Genomic DNA, 18,679 nt, shown 5'->3' with positions numbered 1-18,679 from the left:
TTCAATTTATACACTTAGCTCCTTTGTCTATACGTTTGGGAGTATAATTAATGACTAAAAATCCTGTTTCATTTGTCTTTAGTCTACTTTTATTCCAATATGATGCATTTGGGCCAGGATATACCTGGTGGTGCTGATGCTTTCTTCCTGGATCTATACTAGAAGTATTTATGGTCGTCTCAGGGGAACCATATTGAATGCTGAGGATTGAACACAGGAAAGCCTCTTATAAAGAAAATAATCTACCTGTTATACTATCTCTCTGGCCATGCTATTTTGAATAATATAGTTTTGTTATATAGTTCAAAGTTGATAAATGTAATGTTTCTCTTTTTGTCCTTATTTTTCCCACTTTAGCACTGCTTTGGTTATTAGACGACTTTTAGATTTATTTTTTTATTTTTTTATTTTTGGGCAACACTCAGTGATGCTCAGGAATTACTCCTGAATATGCACTCCTGGTTTGGGGAACTATATGTTACACCAGGGATCAAACATAGGTCCATCCTGGGTCAGCTGCCTGCAAGGCAAACGCTCTACTGCTGCACTTATCACTCCAGCTCCAACTTTCAGATTTTAATACAAATTTTCGTAGTGTTAGTTTCAAATCTTTGAAAAATGTTACTGCAATTTTAATGGATATTGCATTAATCTCTAATATACTTTGAAATAATTTTGACAATATTGATTTTACAGTCAATGAACAGGGAATATCCTTTTATTTTCTGGTGTTCTCTTTTATTTCTGTTAGTGTTATAAATTACATTTTGAGGGATATAAAATAGAAAACTCAGGCACACATAAGTTACTTGCTGAAGGCCACAGAGCAAGTTAAAGATAGAGCACTATTGTGCATGATTTTTTATACTGAAAGGTAATGTTTCTAGTCATGTTTCAGGAGAGTAACAACCCAGAATTTTAGAATTTTAGATATAATGTTTAGAAAAGTTTTTCTTACTAGAAAACTCAATCTCTAAAAAATACTGTTATTTGCATCATTTACATTTTCCTAAGATTGGTGGTAGTTGTGAAATTGTGGGGTTTTTTTGGGGGGCACACCTGTTTGATGCTCAGGGGTTACTCCTGGCGAAGTGCTCAGAAATTGCCCCTGGCTTGAGGGGACCATATGGGACTCCGGGGATCAAACCACTGTCCTTCCTTGGCTAGTGCTTGCACCTTACCTTACCTCTAGTGCCACCTCACGGGCCTCATGAAATTGTTTTGATGAGGGATGTAAAATAAATTTTGTCATACTGGCTGAAAGGTGTCTCATGCATAGACTCCTCTATATTTTCTACTTTTGTAATCTATATATTTTTTAAATTTTGGAAAATGTCAATATCTTGTTATGATCATTAAATGTCTATATTCTAATTTATCTTTGAACTTGAGTCTTTTTTTCATTATCTTGAAATGATAGTAACTAGTGGGAGCTATATGATTTAAAGTTTGGGAAGTAAATTCAGGAAAATAAAAGCAGTATATGATTTAACAGATTAAATACACACAACTGCTTCATTATCATCTTGCTTCTACATATTAGGAACTGAAGGACAATGTAGTATCCTGTGCGTAATTATGTTTAAGATACTGAATAACTTGCCCTGGATGCCAAATCATGCTGTATGCGTGTCCCAGAGTTTCCAAACAATTCTATGCGGAATCTGTTCATGCAAAGTACCTCAATCTTGGGAAAAACTGCACTGTTGTTCTCTCATAGCAATCTGCTAATCTGAGAGGTAGCTATTCCCCACTGGCCACTTCACTCCTTTGAATATTCCACTGCATGGAGTTTGTGATTTGTTTTGCATTCCTGGCCTCAGTTCTTATCTTTGACAGCTGGATTCTGAGTGGTCTTTGAGGTTAATTAAATCAGTGATGAATTTTCAAGAGGCACAATATTAAGGCAGAAGGAGCTAGGAAAGGACTTGCCAAGATTCTATATTGGGGAAACTAAGATTCAAGTTCCAGTGAGAAGTCAGTAGAGTTTGTAAGAATTGTCATTTTTATTTGGGGGGTCTCAATGCTGGTCTCCTCAGCATCACCCTCCAAAATACACTATTTGTTATCACCATTTTGGGCCACAAATTATTAAAAACTTGTATGATTTTTCTTTACATTATGGTTGACATGGTTTTTACCATACATAGAATGCTGTGTGTGGTGTTTTATATTAAATTAGAATGCATTTTTAAATTAGAATGCTTCGTTGTATATTAAAATAAAAAATTCTTTCATAACTACAGAGTTGTTTTATGACTAAATATAACAGGATATTTGGAAATGGTTTCAATATCTTTAGACGTTGTAAATTTAATTTTTAACCTCATCATTTTTATCAAGTAGAAAAAGGTTTGTTACATATATTTCTTTTCATTCTTTTTTTTTATTATAAAATTTGCACAAGCAATGCTGTACGACTTTTCTGCCCTGACTTCCCATTTTTAATTTATATTAGTATAATTATAGTAGTATAAATTCATACTATACATTTGATGTACTGTAAAAATTTTATTAAAATTTAGAATTCAAGCTAATTTCATCATTCTAGAAAGACAAGTGAAAATGACAAATCTCTGTACCAACTGGCATGTATAAGAAATTGTGTTAATAGTCTATAACATGATACTAATTATTTAGCAGTTTGTCAAACTTTGGCAAACAATAACATGAACATAAAACTATTTTAAATATTTTGATAGTAAAAGAATACTATTTTGTCCCCCCATTCACAATACAGACCAGGCAAAGGCATGGTTTGAGGTGTACATGGGGAGCATTTACTGTACTTCCTCCTTCTATACAGTCAGTGTAAAGAACACAGCCTGTGGTAAGCATTGGGAGACCTTATCTTTTCTTTTCTTTTCTTTTCTGTCTAGAGTACAGCCCAGTGTGGGGTGGGGAGAAAGGACACTTGGGATATTGGTGATGGGAATGTTGCACTAGTGAGGGTTTTATATATATATATATATATATATATATATATATATATATATATATATATATATAATATTTTTAATTATTTATTGATTTCTGGGCCACCCCTGGCTTTGCTAAGTGATTGCTTCTGGCTCTGCACTGAGAAAGTACTCCTGATATGCTGGGGAATCTATATTGTAGATGGGATCAAACCTGGATCGGCCATTCAAAAGGTCGGTGAAATGTGCCCTACTCACATTGCTCCTACCCCTATTTAATGATTTTAATTTAATGTATTTGATTTAATATGTAATTGAATACATTCCCAAGATGCATTACTAGACCTATTACTATATATTTATCTACAACTTAGTGGCATGAATGAGTTAGTGATTAGTGCAAGTGACTAGAACTTGGACAGTGCACTAAAAATAAACATTCAGAGAATAGATAATTAAGAAAAATCAATTTTAGAAAAGTTACAAAAGGTATGGAAGTATTCTGCTCTCTACAGAAACAGAAGGCCAGTCTGGCTTATATGCTGATTTAGGCAATTATGACACAAAGAGAGGAGTGAATTCAGAGATGAACTTTAGGGTCATAAAGACAGTACAGTATGTAGTGCACTTATCATGTTTGTGATTGACCAACGTTAATTCCCCAGGTACCACATATGGTCCCAAGTCTCAGTAAGTATGATCCCTGTAGAGAATCAAAAGTTAGCCCTACCTAAGCTTGGCCAAGTGAGGTTTTCCCTCCACACCCACACACACAAATCATAAAATTCACAAACAAATTTAGGATCTCAGAGATATCTACTTAGAAAACTTCTAAGGGGCTTTACAATATAGTCAAATACCAAGATGCTAGACAGGGAAAGAGTTCGAGACCCCTGGGAAGTGTGTCCCTTACAATATTACCAGGATAACTATCCAGGTCTAAGATGGTAAGTAAAGAACATGGGGGATAAAGCAGCAGACATTTCAAAACCTCATCCTTAGCTGAAAGAGATTTAAATTCATTCTAGTATGAACTGGGATATCTCATTGAACACTTGTGATATACAATATGCAAGCCATTTTGCAGTCGGTTAATAGTGAAAAGAATGTTTTTTTGTTTGTTTGTTTGTTTGTTTTTGGGTCACACCCAGCAGTGCTTAGGGGTTACTCCTGGCTCTTTGCTCAGAAATCGCTCCTGGCAGGCTCGGGGGACCATATGGGATGCCGGGATTCAAGCCAATAACCTTCTGTGTGAAAGGCAAACACTTTACCTCCATACTATCTCTCCAGTCCAAATACTGAAAATTTAAGAAGATCTTCATTGACAACACTTGCAATCAAGTCTCCAAGACTTGGATGCCTCGAAAGGAAATAAAATGTCAGTGTAATGAAATGAAATAAACATATTTTAAATAGGTGGAATTTGGGAATGACAACCAGTAGTACTTAGGGGTTACTACTGGTTCTGTGCTCTGTCCTCACATCCCTGGAACTGATGGTGACTTGTGCTGCTGGGGGTCAAAATGGGGTTGGCTACATGCACACGCAAGCTAAGTGATCACCTTCTGTACTATCTCTCCAGTAAAAGACAAATAATTTAAAGAAATCATATATATGACTCAGAAACACAAAATTCACAAACATTTGGCATCCAACTAAACAATAAAATGCAGCAAGAGAGAAAAATTTGTGTAGGTGAATAAACCAGGTAACAGAAATAAAATTTTTAGAAATGAAAGTGGATAGCGATGGCACACATATGAAATTGAGAATAAAATTTATTTACTGGTTTGGTGTTGTGGGTTTCTATTTAAATGATTAATTTTATCTTAGACATATGCAAACTAATAAGATAAAGAAGACGTTGATAAGAGTTTGTTAACCATCTAGTGTACGGTAAAGAAGATACTAAAGAATTGTTATAGAAAGATTATAATCTATTCTTTGAAGTTTTTACAAATTACTTTAAAGTGTTATCAGTGAACATATTTATGAGATATATACAAAAACTTATATGTGATCTGTGTATTGTAAGAAAATAGGATTCTTAGAATGTGTTTGATGTTCAATGTTTCCTTGTTTCATCCACACAAAAAAAGATACATAAAAGGCAAAAGATCAAATATAACAGTTATATTATTTGTAGTAGTTTTCTCTCATTTATACAAAAAGACACTTATTGATTCCATGTAACTTCAGCAGTTTGTAAAATTCTTTTTTATTACTATGGCTAGAAATGGGCATTTGAGGGGTACTGTTTGATGTTTATTTTAAGATTTGCATGTTTTGTTTAGTTTCACTGAAAATATTATCATAGGGTATGCACTTGGCTTATTTATCAGAAAGTGATAAATTAAATGAAGGGAAAGGCAAATACTGAATGATACCTTTAACATGTGATAAATACAGTTAAAAGAAAACAAAAAAATTGCAATGTATACAGTCTTTAGCTTCTGATTACAAAAGTGAGATCATCGATGAATGAAGAGATACAAATAGAGTCCCTGGACTATGATGTAAAGATACTGACATTTTGGTGGTGTCTATTATAAAAAGTCATAGTCTATCTCTAAATTACATAACCAGTTATGATCTTATAAATCAGTAATGCCTATAAAAGACTAATTTGGAAATATGAAACAGGAAGAGAAATACATCTTATAAAAACATTTGTGCTAATAGTTATACATTTGAACATATGTATATCAATATAAAATATAAAGTGTAGTATATTTTATCTGATATATTATATAATATATGTTAATATATAAAATATAATACAATATACTGGTATATAATTATATATAGTAAGATATAAAACATTCACTGCTAAAATATAACCATGAGAATTTGTAACATAATTTTTGTGATTTGTGAAGAGAAGAAACAAAAATGGCAATGCTAATTGGTAATTGGATTTTAGACTTGAAACAAGAGACAATGCTTAGCCATAAAATCAACTCCCTTTCACATTACAAATATTCTGCTTCTTTATCACAATTGAATTTCTCTTTAGTCTTTAAAATTAGCAAGGTTGATGGTTGTAGATGCAATAAATGGCATAGTTTTACTCATGTAAAATATTAAATAAAATGAGTCTATTGATGGTTTGTTGTTAAAAGAAAATAGTTTCAATATTCACTGAAAATAAAGACATAGTTGCTCAATGACCACTTTAATATTGAAGCATAATATGCCTGTACAATTAAATTTAAAATAATGAGATTTGCTTCTAGTTTGTCATTTCATTAAAAAATAACTGCTTTAAATGCCTTTAAAATTAGAACTCTGCCTTTTCCCTCTGTGAAAGGATATATGGGATTTAATATGGATCTATTATTCAGATGACAATGATGCTATTTGGTTTGCTGTGTAGTGTAGCTATTACTTTACAAAAATTACATGGTTTTTCAAAGATACGATAGATAATTAAGTTCACAGAGACATTCCTTTTCCAGTTTAGTTTTTCTCTCAACAAAGAAAACTTCATTTTATTTTAACAGTGGAGTTTAATTAAATTAAAGATTAATGTCACTAACAAGGGAGTTAAAATAGTTCAACTATAATTAGCTCTATCTTAATATTTCACTTTCTTTTATTATAAGAATACAAGTGAAAGTGAGGGAATAGTACAAAAGTGCTAGAGTATATGCCTGGCACGTTTAAAGCTCCAACTTTATTTATTGGGCCTAAATACTGTACTTTCAGGCTGAGTGGGACTGTTAAAAATGGAATTTTAAAAAGGGGGAATTTTTAGAGGAAGTTTTTGAAATAAGGTGTTTGCTATGCATGTGGTTCTCTTGGGTTTGATTTCAGCATCACATGCACCCTATGCTCTGAGCACAGGGCCAAGAGTAATTTCTGTGCATGCTGTGAGTGACCTCCAAACAAAACAAAACAAAAATTAAAATATAGAAAAAAATTATTTAGAGAAAGAAGAACATAGCAATCCATTAAAATTTATATTTCTCACATTAAATATAATGATTGAAAAATAGTTGAAGGAAGAATGGAATATTAAGCCCCTCTGTCAATGTACTCTCCATTGGTTGTAAGATTTATTTATTTATTTATTTATAATTAATTATTATCAATAATACTATTTGAATAATCTCAAACCAAAGAAACCAAACAAACAGAAAAAGAGCTTAATAATATGTTTTTTGAGTTACACACCCTTTAGTCTGGAAGCTAGAGCCAGCCATACATGTCACCTTTCTTCTCAGATTTAGTTCCCAAACAGCTTTCAGTTGAAAGTATATTCCTGTTTAAATCCAGGATTTAGCATATTTCTTGTTTGCAAATTATCACATTGTTTCAAGAAGATAACACTTATTCTTCCTTTTGTGCAATGTCCATATCAAAACTGAATATTGAACCATCTGTTAGGACATAGAGTAGTTTGTTACTCACTGTTCTTCATAGTCATTATTACAAGGTATTATTGAATATATACTCTGGCTAAGACATTTCTAAAAGTTGAACCAGTAGAAACAAAAAACCAAAATATCAAGAAGACATAACCTCAAAAAAATATATCAATGTTGGAAATAAATTTGAGGGGGATTACTCAGATGATGTTTAGACTAAAATAACATTTTTTTAAAAAATGACATTTGTTCTAGGAGGTACATTATTATAAATATTTTTTATCAATATATGGTTCTTATTTTTTACAAATTTATAGTAGAATTAATTTTTATGAATTTACAGTAGAAATAATTATGAATTTACTAATTCTAAATAGAACAGAGTTCAAAGTTCAAGTCTTCCAAGACTAAGAAAGAGGATAAAGCAGGACTTAACTTTAAAAAATACTGCTTTCTTTGTACAAAGTATAATGATTCATCTTGAAATATTTGAACAATTTAATTTTTTTATTTTTGGGCAATAACCTGTGATGCTCAGGGGTTCTCCTGGCTATGTGCTCAGAAATCGATTGCTCCTGGTTTGGGGGACCATATGGAATATCAGGGGATTGAACTGCTTCCATACTGGATCAGCCGCATGCAAGGCAAATGTCCACCGCTGAGCCATGTTTCAGCCCCTATTTGAACAATTTTAAGGGAATAATAAAATCTACAAATCATTAAGAATAGAGCAGGCTAAATATATATTGAAGAAATTATGTTTTATTTCATCTTTATTTTTATTAATCATTTTCATTTTGACCAAAGTGGATTACAAATCATTCACAGTAGTATTTTTAGTATTTTAGGTATATAGTGACATTGAATCAGGGGCATTCCCACCACCAATGTTGTGATTTGGTGTTTAAGTCTGATCATTTTTTTATTTTTACTGAATGTTCAAATGACTATTTGGTCTTGGTGCACTCCATTATTTCCCCCTCAGTTTGTGAGGCAGATGGTTCAAATTATGTGATTTTGTTTGAAGGTAAGAAAAAAAAAGGAAAAAGATAAGAAAAAAGAAGGTTGAAAAAATTTAAATAAGCAAAAAATGGGAGGAGTCCTTCTAGAGACTATAAAAATTAGTTTAAGAAAAGAAAGGTGGAGTTTACAAGCCCAGAGAGGGGAAGTCGCTGGACTCTGCTGGAACTCAGATGCCAGCACACCTATCTACCTATCTTCTGTGCTGTGCTCCATATTCAGCCTGATTTCATCCTCTGAATGGCTCATCTGAGTAAAGCTCACCTTCCCTGGAGCCTTCCTGGAGGTGAGTTTACAAGCCCAGAAAGGGTGGAACCAGAAGAGCGTGGCCACTACGCTTCGCTTTGTGGCCGTGCACATCATTTAGCCAATGAATACAACAACAACACATAGAAAAACCCACAATACAAGTGTGACAATGAGGAAAAAATGCAGACCAGCACCAGACATAGAAAATGACGATGGCAACTCTGATGACTTGAACATGCCCAACCAACTAGTCAGTCTCTCAGATATGGAATTTAGAGTCACAATATGGAAGATGTTCAAAGAACTCAAAGAAAGTATAGAAGAGAACACTAAGAAGAATCAAGATAATATGAAAATAGAAATCAGAAAACTACAAACTAAAATTTCAGGTAAAATAACAGGTCTAAAAAACTCAGTAGATGAATTGAAGAAAAATATGGTTAAGCTTTCCCATGGTTTGACAGCAGCTGAGGATAGAATTAGTATACTGGAAGATGAGATGAATAACAATTCTATACAGCAGAAGAAATTGGAAAAAAGTCTTAAAGCAAATGATCAAACAATGGAAAAATTACTCAAAGAATGGGAACAGATGAAAATAGAAGTCTATGTTAAACTCAACAGAAACCACTTAAGAATCATTGGAGTCCCAGAGACCAAGGAAGAAAATCTCCAAGAAGAATCAATGGTCAAGAACATCATTAAAGAGAAAATACCAGAGCTAATGAATACGTGCAATCAAATCCTGCATGCCCAAAGAGTAGCAACTAAAAGAGACCCCAGAAAAAACACCCCAAGATACATCCTAGTCACAATGACTAATCCCACAGATAGAGACAGAATTCTGAAAGCAGCAAGATCGAAAGAGAAATTACATTCATGGGAACATCCTTGAGATTTACTGCAGGACTGTCACCAGAAACACTCAAGAAAAGAAGGCAGTGGTGGAAAATAGTGACAAAACTCAATGACATAAATGCTTCACCTAGCATACTGCACCCAGCAAAACTCAGTTTCAGGTTTGAAGGAACAATACATGGTTTCACAGACAAACAACAGCTCAGAAACTTTACAGATTCAAAACTATTCTTAAAAGAAAAACTTAACAGCCTACTTAAAGACAAGACTGACCACAGACACACAAAACTTTGATATAAAGATGGCACTAACTCCCAGGATAATTCTTTCTCTCAATGTCAATGGACTAAGTTAAGAAACACTGAGTGGCTAAATGGATCAAAAAACTCAATCAACCTTATGCTGCCACAAAAAAACTCACCTGAAGAGTCAGAATAAACATAAACTCAAAATCAAAGGCTGGAGAAAAATCATCCAAGCAAACAAGACCTATAAAAAGCTGGAGTGGCCATACTAATATCAGATGATGCAAACTTTATACTTAGGAAACTTGTAAGGGACAAAGATGGACATTTTGTATAAATCAAGGGATACATACAGCAGGAAGAAATTACTCTCCTAAACATATATGCACTGAATGAGGGGCCAGCAAAATATTTAATACAATTGTTGACAAATCTGAAAAATAATATCAATAACAAAACAATAATTGTGGGAGACCTCAACACGGCATTTTCAATACTTTACAGGTCAACTGAAACCCAACAAGAATATACTAGACCTGAAAAGAGAAATGGAAGGAAAACGCCTAGTAGATATATACAGGACACTCCACCCCCAGAAGCCTTGATACACATTCTTCTCTAATGTACATGAGGCATTCTCCAGGATAGACTACATGCTAGCACATAAAACATACCTCCATAATATCAAGAGGATAGAAATTTTGCAGGCTACCTTTGCTGACCACAAGGCCCTGAAATTATATGCGAACTATAAAGGGACACATAAGAAAAACTTTAATACCTGGAAGTTAAACAGCCTAATGCTGAATAACCAGTGGGTAAAAGAGGAAATCAAAAGCTTCCTAGAAACAAATGACAAATGAGACACAAACTATCAGAACCTATGGGACACAGCTTTGCAAGCACACATCAGAAAAGAAGAATGGGCATACCTGAATAGCTTAATGACGCAGCTCATAGAATTAGAAAGTAGTCAACAAAAAGACCCAAAAATAGGGAGACAGAAGGAAATAACAAAGCTGAGAGCAGAAATCAATGAAGTGGAAACCCGAAAAACAATCCAAGAGATCAACGAAAGCAGAAATTGGTTCTTTGAAAAAATAAACAAGATTGATAGACCACTGGCAAAACTAACAAAGAGTGAAAGAGAGAGAAACTTGATAACTCATATTAGAAATAAAAAATGAGAGATCAATACTGATATGGTAGAGATCAAAAGGGTAATCAGAAACTACTTTAAGAAAATCTATGCGACTAAAAATGAAAACCTGGAAGAAATGGATAAATTCTTGGACTCTTATAATCTTCCAAGTTTGAATGAAGAGAATATAGCATATCTAAACACACCCATCACTATTGAGGAAATTAAGACAGTAATCAAATGTCTGCCCAAAAACAAAAGTCCAGTCCCAGATGGATTTACTAATGAATTCTTTCAAGCCTCTTAAGAGGAACTTCTACAAATTCTAGCAAGACTCTTTCATGAAATAAGAAAAATAGGAACATTCCAAATAGGTTTTATGAAGCCAACAACACCTTGATACCTAAACCAGACAGGGATGCTACCAAAAAAGAAAATTACAGACCAATATCGCTGATGAATACAGATGCAAAGATCCTCAACAAAATCCTGGCAAATAGGATTCAATGCCTCATTAAGAAGTCATCCACTATGATCAAGTAGGTTTCAGCCCAGGAATGCAAGGCTGGTTTAACATCCATAAATCTATCAACATAATACACAACATCAACAACAAGAAAAATAAAAATCACATGACCATATCAATAGATGCAGAGAAAGCATTTGATAAGGTCCAACACCCATTCTTGATCAAAACTCTCAGCAAGATGGGAATGGAAGGAACCTTTCTCAATATAGTTAAGGCCATCTACCATAAGCCAGAGACAAATATTGTCCTCAATGGAGAAAAACTAAAAGCCTTCCCTCTAAATTTTGGCACAAGACAAGGCTGTCCTCTCTCACCACTCCTATTCAACATAGCACTGGAAGTACTTGCTATAGCGATTAGGCAAGAAAAAGATATCAAGGGAAATCAGATAGCAAAGTAAAAAGTCAAGCTCTCGCTGTTTGCAGATGAATGATACTCTACCTAGAAAACCCTAAAGTCTCTACAAAATAGTTTCTAGAAACAATAGACTCATATAGCATGATGGAAGGCTACAAAATTAACACAAAAAATAAATGGCCTTTTCTATACACCAATAGTAATAAGGAAGAAATGGACATTAAGAGAACAACCCCATTCACAATAGTGCCACACAAACTCAAATATATTGAAATCAACTTGACTAAAAATGTGAAGGACCTATACAAAAAAGCTATAAAACTCTGCTCCAAAAATAAGAGAGGACATGCAAAAATGGAAACACATACCCTGCTCATGGATTGGCAGGATTAACATCATTAAAATGGCAATACTTCCCAAAGTATTGTACAGATTTAATGTGATCCCTCTAAAGATACACATGACATTCTTTAAAGAAGAAGATCAGGCACTTTTGAAATTCATTTGGAACAGTAAACACCCTAGAATAGCTAATCATTGGGAAAAAGAATATGGGAGGAATTACTTTCCCCAACATTAAACTGTACTACAAAGCAATAGTTATCAAAACAGCATGATATTGGAATAAAGACAGGCCCTCAGATCAGTGGAATAGGCTTGAATACTCAGAGAATGTTCCCCAGACATACAATCACCTAATTTTTGATAAAGCAGCAAGAAATTCTAAATGGAGCAAAAAAGCCTCTTCAACAAGTGTTGTTGTCATAGCTGGCTAGCCACTTGCAAGAAATTGAACTTAGACCCCCAGCTTACATCATATACGAAGGTTAAATCCAAATGGGTAAAAGACCTCAATATCAGACCCAAAACCATAAGATACATAGAACAACACATAGGTAAACACTCCAGGACATTGAGACTTAAGGCATCTTCAAAGAGGAAACTGCACTCTCCAAGCAAGTGAAAGCAGAGATTAACAGATGGGAATATATTAAACTGAGAAGCTTCTGCACCTCAAAAGAAATAGCGCCCAAGATACAAGAGCCTCCCACTGAGTGGGAGAAACTATTCACCCAATACCCATCAGACAAGGGGCTAATCTCCAAAATATACAAGGCACTGACAGAAATTTACAAGAAAAAAACATTTAATCCCATCAAAAAATGGGGAGAAGAAATGGAGAGACACTTTGACAAAGAAGAAATACAAATGGCCAAAAGACACATGAAAAAATGCTCCACATCACTAATCACCAGGGAGTTGCAAATCAAAACAACTATGAGGTACCACCTCACACCCCAGAATAGGCACACATAACAAAGAATAAGAACAAGCAGTGTTGGCGGGGATGTGGAGAGAAAGGAACTCTTATCCACTGCTTGTGGGAATGCCGTCTAGTTCAACCTTTATGGAAATCAATATGGTGATTCCTCCAAAAACTGGAAATCGAGCTCCCATATGACCTATCTATACCACTCCTAGGAATATACCCTAGGAACACAAAAATAAAAATACAAAAATCCCTTCCTTACGCCTATATTCATTGCAGCATTATTTACCATAGCAAGACTCTGGAAACAGCCAAGATACCCATCAACTGATGAATGGCTGAAGAAACTGTGGTATATATACTCAACAGAATATTATGCAGCTGTCAGGAGAGATGAAGTCATGAAGTTTTCCTATACATGGATGTACATGGAATCTATTATGCTCAGTGAAATAATTCAGTGAGAGAGAGAGAGAGAGAAAGAGAGAAAGAAATATGCAGAATGGTCTCACTCATCTATGGGTTTTAAGAAAAATGAAAAACATTCTTGCAAAATAACTTTCAGACACAAAAGAGGAAAGAGCTGGAAGTTACAGCTCACCTCATGAAGCTCACCACAAACAGGAATGAGTTTAATTAGAGAAATAACTACGTTTTGAACTATCCTAATAATGAAAATGTATGAGGAAAATAGAAAGCTTGTCTAGAGTACAGGTGAGGGTTGGGTGGGGAGGAGGGAGATTTGGAACATTGGTGATGGGAATGTTGCTCTGGTGATGGGTGGTGTTCTTTACATGACTAAAACCCAAACACAATCATGTATGTAATAAAGTTATTTAATAAAAATAAAAAAATAAAGTTATTTAATAAAAAAATTAAAAAAATAAAAAAAAGAATGATAATTTCAACAACAAAAATAAGAAAAGAAGGGTCCGGAGACATAGCACAGCGGCATTTGCCTTGCAATCAGCCGATCCAGGACCTAAATTGGTTGGTTGGAATCCCGGTGTCTCATATGGTCTCCGGTGCCTGCCAGGAACTATTTCTGAGCAAACAGCCAGGAGTAACCCCTGAGCACCGCCGGGTGTGGCCCAAAAACAAATAAACAAGAAAACAAAAAAAAAAAAGGAAAGGGGAAAAGGAAGGGAAACATAAAATACTACAAAATTATTATCCCCCCCAAAAAAAACCCCAAAACATCGTTCTTAAGCAAAGAAATTTTTCAAGTCTAGCATAAGTCCTTACTTATTTTTTTCTTTATAAACCTATTCTATATGTGATTATTCTTCATTTCATTGACGTGATTTAAAGACCCGTTTTTATTCAGTGATTCATATTCATTAAAATTTTTTATTAGGGACCTGAGAAGTGGCAGAAGCAGTAGGACATTGCCTTGCAGTTGCTGACCTAGTACAGAACGCGATTCGGACCTATGTTCTATCCCCCCGCGTCCCATATGGTTTCCCAAGCCAGGAGCAATTTCTGAGCAGACAGCCAGGAGTAACCCCTGAGCGTCATGGATGTGACCCAAAAAGCCCCCCATAATTTTTTTTATTAAAATACCATGAGATACAGTTAAAATGTTGTTGATAGTTGAATTTCAGTCATACTATGTTCCAGGATCCATTCCTTCACTAGCGTTCATTTTCTGCTTCCCTCGCATTTTCCCCCACTTCGAGCCTGCCTGTATGGCAGATTCTTTTCTTCCCTCTCTTTTTTTCCCCCTTTTTACTTATAGACACCTTGGTTTGCAATAATGTTTTTGAAGGGGTATTATGCAAATCATTTTATTTCCTTTCAGCACTCAACTCTTGTCCAGAGTGATCATTTACAGCTCTTATTTCTCTCTTCTGTCCTAACTGCACTCCCTGCCCCTCCGTCATTTTTATGGTCTATGGGTAATATTCTCATATTGAACATAATAATCTTAGGCTACAGTTTTGATATCCTTTTAGAATATAATTTTTAGGGTATGGGCTTTCTATATATAATATGACAACTTTATAATATTGCTAAGTTGCTATAAACATTTTTCTGTCACATGCCTTCAAAAACAGAATATTAAATTAGCAGATAACTATCAAAAAAGAAGAATGTTAAATTCTGCTTATTTAAAAGTAATTGTACTCACTATGTGTTTCTATATAGGACATACTGTTTCTTTTTATTGTAACTAAAGTTACTATATGCTGTAGCACATGTCAAATATCTCTACTATATCCTAAAAATACACACTACAAAGAATGTGTAATATTTTCATCTTATTTCCTTATAACATCTTTGCCACATCTATACTGATGAGTGTACTAAAAATCAGAAATATATTATAATTCAATACTATGATGCTCTAAAAGCTTTACTCTAACTGGTAATAAAAATGTTATCTTGAAAATTATAGCGATTATAGTGGAGTGAGTTAACAATTTTAGGAGAAATGAACTGGAATCAGACTTTTATTGCTTAAAAATGGGTTTTAAACTGTATTATCTATGTGTGAGCTTAAACTTACTCCCTTAATTCCTTAGTGCTGCTTTTCACACTAAAAAATAAAAATATTAATATTAATTATATGTGATCTTCAAGAATTAATAGCATTTTTCATTGTGAAATTTTGACATAAAATCTACAAGTATACAACTCCACTCCCAAAATATATATTTTAAAATGTAAACTATTCTGAATTATTAGTCTTATTTGGTTAAAGAAATAAAAATAAAACTGATTTTCTTATGTCTGTTTAAATTTTTGTTTACCTAAAAATTTATTTATTTATTTATTTATTTAATTTAAGCACCATAGTTACAAAATTGTTCATTGTTGATTTTCATTCATAATCTGTACACCACCTTCATCAATGTATCCCTCCCACCACCAATATCTCCTGTTTCCCTCCCACCTCTGCCTGCCGTCTCTGAGACAAGCAATTGTTTCTCTCTCTCTCTCTCTCTCTCTCTCTCTCTCTCTCTCTCTCTCTCTCTCTCTTACTCTCTCTCTCTCACTCACTCTCTCTCTCTCTAATTCTCTCTCTCTTTCACTGTGGTTTCCACTATTGTTAAAGGAGGGGTGCCTTGAATGCCACTGTCTCCCTTTTCAGTACTGACTTATTGTCTAGATCAGTTCCAATTATCATTGTCTAGTAGACCCTTCTCTACTCTACCTGCATTAACTGCTCTTTGTGGAAGGCTTCCTATCATGAGCTGGACATCCTGACCTTTGTCTCTATTGTCTCTGAGTATTATCACCATAATCTCTCTTGATTTTCTTATATACCACAGTTGAGTGAGAATATTTTATGTCTAACCCTTTCCCTCTCACTCATTTCACTCAGCATACTAATCTCCATGTACATTAAAGTATAAGCAAATTTCCAAGCTTTATTATTCCTAATGGCTGCATAGTTATCCATTGTGTAGATATGCCCCATTTTCTTTAGCCACTGATTTTTGTTGGGCACTGGCATTGCTTCTACATTATGACTATTGTAAATAGTGGTGTGATTAACATAGGAGTGCAGAGGGCACATTTTTATTGTGTCTTTATGTTCCTGGATATATCCTTAAGAGTGTTATTGCTGGATCATATAGAAGCTCAATTCCTAGTTTTATAAGGAATGTCGATATTGTTTTTAAAAACATGTTGGACCAGTCTGCATTTTCACCACAATAAATGAGAGTCCCTTTCTCCCCACATCCACACCAACACTGGTTGTTCTTGTTTTTGGTGATTTGTGCCAGTCTCTGTGGAGTGAGATGGCATCTCATTGTTTTTATTTTCATTTCTATGTTTATTAGTGATGTGGATAAGTTTATTTGCCTCTAGACATCTGTATTTCTTATTTGAGGAAATGCCTGTCCATTTCTTCTTTCCATTTTTGAATGAGGTTAGGTGTTTTTTCTTGCACAGTTCAACCAGTGCTTGTATATTTTAGATATTAATCTCATCTGATAGTACTGGATGAATAGTTTCCTCCCATTCCATGTGTATCCTTTGCATTCTAGTCACAGTTTCCTTTGAAGTTTAGAAGCTTCTCAGTTTAATGTACTACCATTTGTTTATTTTTTGCTTCCACATGCTTGGAGAGTAGTGTTTCATTCTTAATTATGCCCATAGCTTAAATTGTCCTAGAAAGTTTTTCCTATGTTTTCCTCCATGTACCTTATGGTTTCAGGTCTAATATCAAAGTCTTTAATCCATTTTTATTTGACCTTTGTGCTTAGCATAAGAGTGAGGTATGAGTTCAGTGACCTCTGGTGTTAAGGAGCAATTTATGTTCATTTTTTGAATGTAGTTGACCAGTTTTCCCAGCACCCTTTGTTGAAGAAGCTTTCCTTGCTCCAATTTGTATTCTTGTTTCTTTATCAAAAATTTGCTTTTTGTAAACCTGTGGGTACATCTCTGTATATTCATGTCTATTCCATTGACCTGAGGTCTGTCTTTCAGTTTTCTAGAAGATACTGAAAGAGATTGGCAATAGATCTTTAAATTTAAGAAATTTTAATAGTAAATTTATCTGTACCTTGACTTTTGTTTGGGGAAGCCTTTTAATCACTATTTTAATATTTTCAATAGTTATAGGTCTATTCAGGTATTCACTTTTTTTGTTTGTTTTTGGGTCTCACCCTTGATACACAGGGGTTATTCCTGGCTCTGCACTCAGAAATCGCTCCAGGTTGCCTCAGGAGAGCCTATGGAATGCCAGGATTTAAACCACTACCTATCCTGGGTCAGCTGTGTGCAAGGCAAACTATCTACTACTGTGGTATCGCTGTGATCTCAGGTATTCAATATTATATTGGTTCTACATTGAAAGGTTTTAGGAATCCAAAAACAACCATTCCTTCTAGGTTCATATTATCTTGGTTTGTTCAGTTCATTCCATATATTCTTTGAGTTTAATTAATATTCTTTAAATTTGCTCTATAAAGATCTTATCAGGTAACTGGGTTCCTTGTTGGGGGTGTAGGAGATCTCCAGAGTTTTCATCTTTATTTTTTAAGCATGATGATGTTCTGCATTGTTTTTCCATAGTCTCATTTGCAGTGTGGTGCTTTCTATGTGTTGTGATAGCTTTCACTTTTTTGGGGATAAGTGTAACCATGGGCTCTTTTGGTTTTGTCCCTTTGTTTGGACCATGCTCATCTGTGCAATCACTCATGGGTACTGACTGCCATGGAGGGATCTGCTTCTCAGCTTAGGTTTTATCCCTTTTTTCATAAAAAATTTAAAATGTAATTATCAAAGGGTTCCTTAGCAAAGTATAATTTACATTATAATTGGAAATAATCCACTAAATCATTAAAGTAGTTGGTTACTGCTATAATAATGTTAATGATTATAAACAACCTCAGAATTATAGGCTTTGATATCTGTTTCACTTACAAAATAATATAATTTATAATACCTACACATTTTCATTTCTACCCTTTCTGATTAGAGAACTATATCCTCTGCCAAGGCAGAACCACTATTTGAAGAAATAAGCCTCTACTTCCCCCAATAACTTACTTCACTCAATGTTCATTACTTGGAATAGAAATTGTCTATATGAAACCTTAATTATATTTTATATTATATTAATATTCTATAAGTTAATTGTGGAGGAGTGTATATATCAATAGTATATGATTTGTCTCTGTGTTATATGGTGAACTAAAAAGAAATATTAAATTTATGGTTAGGATTTGTATGTCTTAACTGTCTAGCCTCTAGAGGACCCCATACA

The 18,679-nt window shown here is 34.1% G+C and overlaps 1 non-coding gene across 1 annotated transcript; it reads right to left on the bottom strand.

Moving 5' to 3' along the window:
- Window positions 1-2,715: 2,715 nt before the first annotated feature.
- LOC126028774 (small nucleolar RNA SNORA51) lies at window positions 2,716-2,847 on the bottom strand. Its single transcript, XR_007502488.1, has one exon. It is a non-coding gene; the product is annotated as a small nucleolar RNA SNORA51 (small nucleolar RNA).
- Between the last annotated feature and the right edge of the window lie 15,832 nt (window positions 2,848-18,679).

This window comes from Suncus etruscus, chromosome 14 (assembly GCF_024139225.1).
Source record: "Suncus etruscus isolate mSunEtr1 chromosome 14, mSunEtr1.pri.cur, whole genome shotgun sequence".
Taxonomy (NCBI): domain Eukaryota; kingdom Metazoa; phylum Chordata; class Mammalia; order Eulipotyphla; family Soricidae; genus Suncus; species Suncus etruscus.
Note: the sequence above shows the minus strand (reverse complement) of the source record. Positions and strands in the feature narration are given on the sequence as shown.